General features: G+C 45.2%; 1 protein-coding gene across 1 annotated transcript in view; it reads left to right on the forward strand.

Moving 5' to 3' along the window:
- PLPPR5 (phospholipid phosphatase related 5) overlaps positions 1-12,665 on the forward strand; it is a 241,699-nt gene that overhangs the window by 55,222 nt on the left and 173,812 nt on the right. The gene's annotated exons all lie outside the window — the stretch shown is intronic.

Here is a 12,665-nt window from a genome sequence, read left to right on the forward strand (position 1 = left end):
GCTTTAGGGAGCAATCCTTTTGTAGTTATAGAGCACGATCTGTTTTCTTGCAATCACTTTCTACAGCTATAAATGTTCCCATTCATGCATTATTCTTGTTCCTTTCTTTGCGGGAAGGAGAAAGAAGAGAGTTCAGTCCATTGGCATTGCCTGTTGGCAATTTACATTTTAGTGATAATGGGAGTGGTGTGAATTTAATGCTTCTGAAGGGCTAGAGTAATTTGTGGAAAAGCAGAATCAACACCACAGAGGAAGAACAGTGCAGTAAGTAAAAGTACAGAACATTGTTCTTCGTACGTATTACTATATGGCCCAATCCTGAGTAGCAGATAAACTTTCACAAAAACATATATTTTCAATGCCTTTTTAATTTTTTTAAATATGAATACAATTTACAAACAATGTAACTTAGGAAACTTTATTTAATCTGAATGTCTGCATTTTTTTGCTATTTAATTGAGTGATCTGACAGATGTACATTTGCTGATCATGTGAACTGCCATGCATTATTGGTTCCCAGTCAACATGTGGATTTATTATTCTTTGTTTTTTTTATTTAATTGCATTGTTTCTTGTGTATCTTTATTGTTGTTGTGAGTCACCTTGGTTTGCCATTTTGGCAAGAAGGCAGGATAAAAATGCTTTAAAATAAATAGAAATGAATAAAGGCAGACAAGCTTCCCTGGAATATAGCTTGCTACCTGTTGCCTTTCCTCTCTTGCAATGAGCTTGGTTCATTTTGGATTATTGTAAGAGGGGAGCTCATGACAAATTCTAGGTAATCTGGAAGTCATACCTGGAAGTTGCATTCTAACAGATATTTTTCTGGAAAGTGGTGATTTGGGTAATTCTGTGACTAGAGTCTTGTTTTTCTCTCTATCCCCTCCCCTTTTGCTTTCATTGCTGGCTTTTCATTTACATATGTTTATAGGGTGAAGGGGTTTGGATAGAAAAATTGTGGATATTTATATCCTATATAAAGTAGAAAGAGGGCAATATTCTGTTATGCTGAAAGTTGAAATAATTATCATTAATTGTCTGTTTGTCCTATGTTTGTGAAATTATTCATCCTGTCTGAAAAAAATATATTAAGAAACAAAAAAGTGAGGCCTGCCAGTGCCCCACATGACATAAGCATGTGACCTAGAAGATGCTCCAGAATGTCCTGCAATTTGCAGGAGTCCCATGGCAGATGCACAGGAGATCCTTAGGTGATGTAGGCAAACCTTCCTAAACAGAAAACCACTGCTACTGAGTAACAAAATGGCTAGGTGATCTTCCTAAGGGAAGAACTTCTCCTATACGAGAAAGTATGGTGAAAGATGTATCATTAGGAGTGCAGGGCTTGATAAGATAATAAGAAAAGCCCTGATGGATCAGGCCAAGGTCCATCCAGTCCAGCATCCTGTTTCACCAGGAAGTTTTTCACACAGGGCTTTTAAAGCCCTTTAACTCACATCTCCTCTGGAATGGAGGGTGTACATTCACATACTGGGCAGATATACCCCAAAGACCCTGTGAGGTATTGGAGAGCACTTCACACACAATTTGGGTTTTTCACTGCGCGTTAGAGTGCAGCCCGATTTATATACGGGGTTAAAATATCCACTTTTTGCATCAGGTTTTGGGGATAGCTTTGAGTTCGCAGTAAAGCCTTGCAGAAAACTCGCAGTAAAGCCTGCTGTCTGGAGAACTCCCAGGTGAATCTGGGTAGTTCGCAAGCAGGGAAAAGAGGCTAGCTTCCCTCTCTCTTTGGTGTTCCAAAGCACCTGATGCTCAGGGGCATGCCACTTCAAAATGAAGGGGCTGACCTGGTGTGTATTACAGAGACTTGGTTGGGGGAGGCTTGTGGCCCAGTTTGGGCCCAGCTTCTCCCTCCAGGATACTCTGTTGAGCAGCAGGTGAGGGAATGTGGCGGGGGAGAGGTGGAGTGGTTGTGGTCTTTAAGGATAATATCTCCCTTACGAGAATCCCTGTCGGAACGTCTGATCATATTGAATGTGTGTACTTATGCTTGGGGACCAGAGATAGATTGGGACTTCTGTTGGTGTACCGATCACTCCGCTGCCCAACAGAGTCCCTAACTGAGCTTGCGGACCTGGTCTCGGATTCGGTGTTGGAGTGCCCCAGGCTTGTGGTGCTGGGGGACTTCAACATCCACTTTGGGACTGGGTTGTCTGGAGCAGCTCAGGAGTTCATAGCAGCCATGACAACTGTGGGCCTATCCCAAGTGGTCTCCGGGCCGACACATACTGCTGGTCACATGCTTGATCTGGTCTTTCACTCTGATCAGGGTGGTGTTCCGTGGGTGGGGACTCCTATGATTTCCCCATTGTCATGGCCGGACCACCATCTTGTTAAAGTTGGACTTACAGTTACGTCCCACCTCTGCAGGGGTGAGGGGCCTATTACAATGGCCCATCCAAGAAGGTTATTGGATCCAGTAGGATTCCAAGAAACCTTGTTTGGATTTAGTGTTGGCTCAGCTGATGATCTGGTTGATGCCCTGGTGGAAAATTGGAATAGTCAACTTACTAGGGCAGTAGATGTGATCGCTCCTAAGTGTCCTCTCCGACCCGCTTCAAAAATGGCTCCTTGGTATACGGAAGATCTGCAGGAGCTGAAGCAGCAAGGTAGATGACTGGAACGCATGTGAAGGAAGACGCGACTCAAATCCGACAGATTACGACATAGAGCACACTTAAAGATCTGTGCTCTGGCTATACATGCAGCAAAGAAGTGCTTCTTTTCTGCCCATATTGCTTCTGCAAATTCATGTCCAGTGGAGCTTTTTAGGGTTGTGAGGGGACTAGTAGGACCCCCTGCTCCCCGAATCAAAATTTGGATCCATCAGTTGCCCGCTGTGACAATTTTAATGACGCTTTTTCGTGGCCAAAATCTCTCGTATTCGGGCTGATTTAGACTTTGACTACACAGTTAGTGCAGTATCAGATGCAGAGGTATCCAGCAACTCCTCTTGTGTGGTTAAATTGGATCAGTTTCAGTTTGTGACTCCTGAGGATGTGGACAAGCTGCTTGGAATGGTGAGTCCTACCACCTGTCTTCTTGATCCTTGCCCGACGTGGCTTACACTCTCTGGCAGGGAGGTTGTTGTGGAGGGTATTAATACCTCTCTGAGGGAGGGAAGGATGCCCCCTTGTTTAAAGGAGGCAATTATTAGACCTATTCTTAAGAAGCCTATCTTGGATCCCTCAGAGTTTAATAACTACAGGCCTGTCTCCAACCTCCCATGGTTGGGTAAGGTGATTGCGAAGGTAGTGGCCTCCCAGCTCCTGGCGGTCTTGGAAGAAACTGATTATCTAGACCCATTTCAAACTGGTTTTTGGGTGGGCTACAGGGTAGAGACTGCCTTGGTCAGCCTGATGGATGATCTCCAATTAGGACTTGATGGAGGAAGTGTGACTCTGTTGGTCCTTTTGGATCTCTCGGCGGCTTTAGATACTATCGACCATAGTATCCTTCTGGAACATCTGAGGGAGTTGGGTGTAGGAGGCACTGCTTTGCGGTGGTTGCGCTCCTATCTCTTGGGCAGATTTCAGATGGTGTCGCTTGGGGACTGTTGCTCTTCAAAACTTGAGCTTTTATATGGGGTCCCTCGGGGCTCCATATTGTCTCCAATGCTTTTTAACATCTACATGAAACTGCTGGTCGAGATCATCTGGGGATTTGGTGCTGGGTGCTATCAATACTCTGATGACACCCAAATCTATTTCTCCATGTCAGCATCATCAGGAGAAGGCATATCCTCACTAAATGCCTGCCTGGAAGCAGTAATGGGCTGGATGAGGGATAACAAACTGAGACTGAATCCAGACAAGACGGAAGTACTTCTTGTGCAGGGTCGTTACTCGGGGAACGATATTGATCTGCCTGTTCTAGATGGGGTCACACTTCCTCAGAAGGAACAGGTACACAGTTTGGGAGTGCTTCTGGATTCATACCTCTTCCTGGTTTCTCAGGTTGAGGCAGTGGCCAGAAGCCCTTTTTATCAGCTTTGGTTGATAACGCCAGCCAGGGGCGTAACTACCATTAGGCAAGGGGAAGCAGTCGTCTTGGGGCCCCACTGCATTGAGGGGCCCCCAGAGGCACATCACATGACTCCCCACCCGCCCATGTTGCACCCCCTATGAATTATGTTGAGTCTCTTGGAGATCGGCAGGAGCAGAGAGTAAAAAACCCCCTAGATTGTGAAGTGTGTTTCTGTGTGTATATCAGCGAGGGGCCCATTTTAAAATCTTGTCTCTGGGCCCCCTCCAACCTTGCTACGCCCCTGACGCCAGCTGCGTCCATTTCTTGAGATTCATGACCTCAGAACAGTAGTACATCTGCTGGTAACCTCCAGACTTGATTACTGCAATGTGCTCTATGTGGGGCTGCCTTTGTACCTAGTCTGGAAACTACAATTAGTACAGAACACGGCAGCCAGGTTGGTCTCCAGGTCATCTCGAAGAGACCATATTACTCCTATATTACAGGAGTTACACTGGCTGCCAATAGGTTTCTGGGCAAAATACAAAGTGCTGGTTATAATCTATAAAACCATAAACAGCTTAGGCCCATGGTATTTAAGAGAGCGTCTTCTTCTGCACAACCCCCATCCTCCACTGCGTTTGTCAGGGGAGGCCCGTCTGTGGCTACCTTCAAGTAGTTTGGTGGCCACTCAGGGACGGGCCTTCTCAGTTGTCGCTCCGAGACTTTGGAATGCATTCCTGCTGACATAAGACTCTCCCCATCTCTAGCAGTTTTTAAAAGATCTTTGAAGAGTCATCTTTTTAACAAGGCCTTTTAGCTTTTGTAATTTTAAATATTGTCAATTTTTCATTTTAAGCAGCATTTTTGGAGTTTTAATTGATTTTAGTTTTAGTTTTAATTTTTTTTTTAGTTTTATTTATTTGTATTGTTGTTTTATGATTGTGAACTGCCCCGAGACTTTGGTTTGAGGTGGTATATAAATGTATTTTTAAAATAATAATTAATTAATTAAATTAAATTAAATTAAATTAAATTAAATGCACAATGCTATGTTATTTCATGGATGTGGGTAATTAAAACAAAGTGTTTTAATCATCTTTCCCCAAAATGTCACAAGTGCTCAGGCTCATGTACAAAGGTTGCCATCATAGTATGACACCTTACTCTATGACACTAACTATAAGGAGTAGCTTTATTATTTATTTGTGTTTATTTATTTATGGTTCAGTTTTTATATCACCCTACATAAAGCAATCTGAGGTGTTTTACAAAAGTTATACTACAATGAAATGCCATTAAAATCATTTAAACACTTAAAATCTCATGTCTCCTCATGCGTCGCCGTGGCACAGAGCCATGCTGTGGTGACTCATGATCGGGAAATTGGGGTTAGCTGAGTGCTTGCTCCACTAAACCCGTTTAAGGAGAGGGCTTCTTTGGTGGGCTAGCCCATTTTCCCCTCATCATGAGAATAAACTCAATGAATAGAGAGAGAGAGAAATGTTTCCATCTTCTCTCTAGGAGGAAAGGAAGAGGACTGACTCACTACAGGAAGTACCTGAGGAGTCAGAGCAGGGGTCATAGAGTAGAGACAAGCAGGGACAGGTAAGGAGACCCTCACTAGCTACCTCTAATCCCAATGCCCCTAGTGGTCATTAGGATAGTTGGTGCAAAAGGTTGATGCACTGGAACTCATCTCCATCAAAGAAGCAGCTATCTAAGACAAATCACTTTTCCAGTTCTGCTTTCTAAAAGATGTCAGAAACTGAATCTAAGACCAAGCAGCCCATGGCAGGGAGAGGGGTTCTCTTTGCTCCTCTTCCTCCCATTACAGCCGTTTTCTTCTGCAGCAAGTATGATATGAGCTAAAGTGATAGCAATCTTTTCTGTTTCCAAGACTAACATAAATGGGACTGATTTCTAAGACAATATATCTACATGAGAACCTTTTTTTCAGCTATAAAGGCCTTCTTGCGCATCTGTTTCTATGTGCACTTAATGTGCATTTTTTTCTCATTTGCCCCCTTGGAGTATCAGCATCTTCCATCAAGGCTGAATCTCTATTGCATGGATTATACATTTTCTGAATGCCAGGTAAATTCTTTTCGGTAGAAAATATAATGTAAGTCATCCCCACAGATAGCGCATCAGTTGCTATTGCAATTGCCATGTGGAATTTATTTTGACAAAGAGCATGGACATCTGATATTAAGAACAGCCCTGCTGGATCAGGCACAAGGCCCATCTAGTCCAGCATCCTGTTCCACACAGTGGCCTCTGGGGAGCTCACAGCCAAGAGGTATGTGCATGCCCTCTCTCTTGCTGTTGCTCTCCTGCAACTGGCATTGAGAGGCATCATACCTCTGAGGCTGGAGGTGGCCCACAGCCACCAGATTAGTAGCCATTGATAGACCTGTCCAGTCCACCATGAATTTGTCTAAGCCCCTTTTAAAGCCATCCAAACTGGTGGCCATCACCTATAGCAAAGAATTCCATTGATTAATTATGCGCTATGTGAAAAAGTACTTCATCTTGTTGGTCCTAAATTTCCCAACCTTCAGATTCATGGGGTGACTCCTGGTTCGAATGTGAGAGAGGGAGAAAAATCTCTCTCAGTCCATTCTCTCCACACCATGCATAATTTAAATACCTTGATCATGTCTCCCCTTAGTCGCCTCTTTTCCAAGGTAAAGAGCCCCAGATGCCGTAGCCTAGCCTTATAAGGAAGGTGCTCTAGGCCCCTGATCATCTTTGTTGCCCTCTTCTGTACGCTTTCCAGTTCTACAATATCCTTCTTAAGTTCTCTTCACCCAAAGAACTCGCATCTTGGGTGGTATAAAAATGTGATTGATGAATGAATGAATGAATAAAATGGTGACCAAAGCTGTATGCAGTACTCCAGATGTTGTCACACCATAGATTTGTATGAGGGCATTATAATATTAGCATTTTTATTTTCAATCCCATTCCTAATGATCCCTAGCATGGAATTAGCCTTTTTCACAGCTGCCACGCACTGAGTCAACACTTTCAATGAGCTGTCCACCATGACCCCAAGATCTCTCTCCTAGTCAGTCACCGACAGCTCAGATCCCATCCGCGTATATTTGAGGTTGGTGTTTTTTGCCTCAATGTGCATCACTTTGCACTTGCTTACATTGAACTGCATTTGACATTTTGTCGCCCACTCCCCCAGTTTGGAGAGATCTTTTTGGAGCTCCTCACAATCTGTTGTGGATTTTACTACCCTAAATCATTTAGTGTCATCTGTAAATTTAGCCACTTCGCTGCTCACCCCAACTTCTAGATCATTATGAACAAGTTAAAGAGCACTGGTCCCAGTACCGATCCTTGGGGAACCCCACTTCCTACCTCCTTCAGTTGTGAAAACTGTCAATTTATTCCTACTCTCTGTTTCCTGTCCTTCAACCAGTTACCGATCCACACATGTACTTGTCCCCTTATTCCATGACTGCTAAGTTTATTGAAGAGCTTTTGGTGGTGAACTTTATCAAAAGCTCTTTGGAAGTCCAAGTGTACTATGTCAACCGGATCACCTTTATCATGGTACTCCTTCAGCAAGGCCATTTATTCTATATGGTTAACCATTTTGTCCTTATGTATGCTTTCCATCAATTTACTAAAGTTAAGATGACTGGCCTGTAATTTCCTGGATCCCCTCTGGGTCCATTTTTGAAAATCAGAGTCACATTGGCTACTTTCCAGTGTGCAGAGTCTGATTGTAGGGACAAGTTACATATTTTTTTCTAGGAGATTTCACATTTGAGTTCCTTGAGAACTGTTGAGAACTGGCCCTGGCGATTTGCTAATTTTTAGCTTTTCAAGACAGTTTAGAACAACTTCCCTTGTCACCTCAAATTGGCACAGTTCTTCAGCTACTAAACCTGAAAAGCTCTTCTGGAGAGAGTATATGGTCAGTATCCTCCGCCGTGAAGACAGATGCAAAGAACCCATTCAGCTTCTCTGTAGGCTCTGTATCATCCTTAATAATCCCTTTCACACTCTCATCATCTAAGTGTCCAACCACCTCCCTGGCAGGTTTTCTACTTCTGATATATTTAAAGAAGTTTTTGTTATTCTCCTGACACTTCTAGCTATATGCTCCTCAAACTCTCTCTTTGCATCCCTTATTGTCTCCTTGCACTTCTTTTGCCAGAGTTTATGTTCCTTCCTGTTCTCTTCATTTGGGCAGGGTTTCCACTTTCTGAAGGAAATCTTCTTCCCTTATATAGCTTCCCTGACTCTACTTGTTAGCCACGCTGTCATCCTCCTGAACTTGCTGGTACCTTTCCTCCTCCTTGGTATACATTCCAAATGTGCTTCTAGTATTGTTTATACTGTTTATTTGTTTATTTCGGCCCAAGGCCAGCATATTAAAAAAACAGCAAGAATAAATACATAAAATAGATTAAATGCATTTAACATAAAATGGATAAAACATTAATGGCTCCCGATACCGCACATATAGTCAATTCCATTCTTCTAGTATTGTGGTTTTAAATAGGTTCCATGCTTTCTGGAGTGATTTGACCCTCTTGACTTTCCCTTTCAACTCCCTTCTTACCAGTCTTCTTATTTTTGAAAAGTTTCCTTTTCTGAAATCCAATATACCTTTTGGACAATTCTCCACATGCATATATGCTTAATTGGATCACACTATGGTCACTGCTACCCAATGGTTCTACAACTCTGACATCTTGCACCAGGTCCTGGGCACCACTCAGGATTAAATCCAAGGTCAACATTTCTCTGGTTGGTTCCATGACTAACTGTTCTAAGGCACAGTCATTTAGCATGTCTAGAAATTTGGCCTCTCTTTCATTACCTGAATGTGAATTTACCCAGTCTATGTGTAGGTAGTTGAAGTCACCCATTGTTACTGCCCGGACTCTCTTTGTCTCTCTTATTTGTTTCTGTCTCTCTTATTTGTTTCTGTCTCTCTTGTTTGTTTCTCCAGCTCTAGGTCACTCTCAGTGCTTTGATCCAGAAGGTGATAGCACATCCCTAGTAACACATTTCCTTTCAGTCCTTGTAATGTTATCCATAATGATTCTGCGGAGGACTCTGGTCCACCTAGGTTTTCTAGCTTATTGGAATCTATCCCTTCTTTGATATACAGTGCCACTCCTCTTCCAATCCTCTTCTCCCTGTCCCTTCTATAGAGTTTATATCCAGGAATAATCATGTCCCTGGTTTTCACTGTTCCTACAGGTTTCTGTTACACCCACAATATCTATGTTTTCATTAGTAGCCAAATACTCCAGCTCACCCATCTTGGCTCGGAGGCTTCTGGCATTGGTATATAGACACCGTCACCTTGTGTTGGTGTGCGCCATCCCCCTTACCATCATTTTACCTATTTGGCAAGCTTTCATGTGTTTCCTTCTGCTTAATTAATGGCTCTCCTCTGTCCCTTCTGGTTTATCTGAAACCCTCACACCTTAGGGGATTTTGCTGGCGAAGCAGATACCACCCAGTTACTGCTGGCAATCCCCCAGGCATCATTTTAAAAGCTGCTCTGCGACCTTCTTGATTTTAAGTGTCAGCAGTCTGGTTCCATCTTGGTTGACGTGGAGCCTGCCCCTTTTGTACTGGCTTTGCTTTCCCCAAAATGTATCCCAGTGCCTAACGAATCTAAACCTCTGCTCCCAGCACCATCGTCTCATCCACACATTGAAACCCTTCAGCTCTGCCTGTCTTGCTGTCCCTGCATGTGGAACAGGTAGCACTTCAGATAACTCTACCCCGAGGGTCCTGGACTTCAGTATGCAACCTAGCAGCCTGAATTTGGCTTCCAGGACCTCCCGACTGCATTTCCCAACATGGTTGGTGCCAACGTGCACCACAACAGCTGACTCCTCCCCAGCTCTGCCTAACAGCCTACCTAGACACAGTGTGACATCTGCAACCTTCACACTAGCGATGTGCATGGAACCATGGAGGCGCGGTCCAGCACCGGGGGGTGTATTGCTTTGAGGGTGGGGGGGTAGTACTTACCCCTCCTGCCGCTTTCCCTCCTCCAGTGCTCCACTTTGGAGCAAAGTTTTTTGGGTGGCAGCGTTCGTCCCTGCCACCCCTGCCCCCCAGAAAAAGCCGAAGTTACTTCCACAAATGCACCCGTTGCGGCGCGTGCACATCCATTGCCACCGCGCACGTGCGCCGCACACGTCACACACACGCAATGTGTGATGTGTGCGGCGCACGTGTGCAGCGGCAACGGACACGTGCACTCCGCAACGGGTGCATGCGCGCAAGTAACTTCCGCTTTTTCCGGGCAACGATGGGGGCAGGGGTGGCAGGGAGGAACACTGCCGCCCCAAAAACTTTGCTCCAAAGTGGAGTGCCGGAGGGGGGAAAGCGGTGGGAGGGGTAAGTACTACCTGCTGCCCTTAAAGTGAGATCTCTCCCCTGCCGGACTGCTGGATCGGCCCAATTCCGAACCGGTTCGGAGGCCCCCAACATGGCCCCCGGACCGGTTCCGTGCACATCCCTACTTCACACCAGTCAGGCAAGTCACCGTGCAGTCTACACGCGGGTCACAGGCCCATCTCTCTATGCTCCTAATGACTGGATCACCCACTACTAGGAGGCCCCGACCCTCTGGAGGAGTATCCTCTGTGCAAAAGGAATGGGCGCATCACCCAAGGAAGGGGTCCCTGCTAAGCCAGTGTCACCCTCTTCCTCAGACTGATGCCCTCCTTCCCTGAGACCCTCATTCTCCATGACAGCAGAGAAGCACTGTCAGCCTGGGATTGGGATGCCTTTACCACCTCCCTAAAGGTCTCATCCACACACCTCTCTGCCTCCCTGAGCTTCTCCAGGTCATCCACTTTGGCTTTAAAGGAACAAACTTGTTCCCTGAGAGCCAGGAGCTCTTTGCACCGAGCGCACACCCACGACTTCTGCCCCTCAGGCAGATAGTCATACATGCGACACTCTGTGCACTACACTGGGAAGCAGCCCCTCCTCTGCTGGCATTCTACCTTCATTACTAGTTTTATTGACTATTTAGAGTATATGGGGCTTGAAGCAATGTACTGGGTGCAGTTGTCAGCTAACTAACAGTTTTTAGCTTTGCCCTCCAAGAAAATTACAAATGTTGGGTAGTACTCACCTTATTCTTGCACTGGGTGTCTCCTCTGTGATGAAGGGGGACCACTTGTGTCCCTCCCCACAGAATTCCCCACCAATCTCCTTCTAAACGCTTGCAAAACACCTTCTTGATCTGTTAGTAAAGCTCCTCTGGTCTGAATCTTGTATTCAAGACCAACAGTCAAACTGACTCGGCTCAGGAATGTGAGCCCTCCCACAAGCTGAGGGCCTCACCTGGAATGAATCCCCCACACAAAAGCGACTCCTCTGTCAAAGACACCAACACTTTCAGCCAACCAGAAATCAAACCCGAGAAAATTACCAGCCCTAAGAGGCTTAACTTCTCCTTCCCTTCTTGTTTACTTGGTAATTTGTTTGTTTGTTTGGCTTGGTTTGGTTTATTTAATTTCCTTGCTGTGCTCCCTTGCTTGATATTTTTTTTAGGAGAGAAATCCAAGCTTGTTGCTTTCTCTTTCTTCAAGACTAGCAAGACCATATTCAAGACCATATTCTATGAGTCTTTTCTCAGGATCGCATGAGAGGGCCTCAGGGCAGGCAGTGGGGAAGGCAGCATGAACAGCAGATAATCTGGCTGCTGGGTCTGGGAGGGTCAGGCGGTCTGCTGCTGCCCCAGGCACCATGGAGGTGGGGCTAGGACACAACATCCTGACCGCCAGAAATCCCACAATGCACTGTGTGAGTGCGCAGTGCATTGTGGGGATCTCCCCTTGCACACGAACACTTAGCTTGAGTTAAGGGCATGCTCACGCCCTTAACCTCGGCTAACTGGTGGGTTCTATTGGTGGGTTTGCCACCATGCTGCTGCCAGGAGCCACACAGCTCCCGCCGGTTCTCACAAGCAGCCAAGCCCAGGCTTAGCTACCCTAGCCCGGTCTTGGCTGCTCATGAGAGAAACCTCTATGTATCTGCATTTAGTTTTGAGGAAATACTGAAACCAATGGAACAGATTAGCCATCGCTAACAAGTCCCATTGCTTGCAGTGAGTCTGAGGCGGCAAAACTATGGACATTTACTAGGGAGCTATGTACTTCTGATTTAAGGATCCGGCTGCACGACTAACTCTAGCTGGACTGGGACCATAACCTATATATGAAACATTTTGCTGTATCAGGCTGGTAAAGACGGCTGCTGATGCACCAGAGTTTACCAGCAGAACTAGTTGGGTTCCTATGCTACTACAGTAGTAAAGTCAAAAGCACAAAGGTAGCAAATGGGGAGGGAGGGGGGGAAAAACCTTTGGGTGCACTGACTTCTATTGGCATGTGTTTGGTTATGATCTCAATATTATAACTTTATGCTGGTGAGGAGGGAGGACCTAGCTGCAAGGCAGCATAGGTTCTCATCTACCTGATTGCTCCCCAGACCTTTCTCCACCATACCCACATCTCTGCTTATTTTCTCACCTTTTTCTGATTTAAACTTACACTGATATAACTGTATCAGTACAAACTGTACCTTCATCTCACCAGTATAATTTGGAGTTGCACCACCATAGGTCATTCAGTAGTGATCCTCTCTTCATCCAGCAAGTGTAACTT

The sequence above is a fragment of the Hemicordylus capensis genome, chromosome 4, assembly GCF_027244095.1.
Source record: "Hemicordylus capensis ecotype Gifberg chromosome 4, rHemCap1.1.pri, whole genome shotgun sequence".
Taxonomy (NCBI): Eukaryota; Metazoa; Chordata; class Lepidosauria; order Squamata; family Cordylidae; genus Hemicordylus; species Hemicordylus capensis.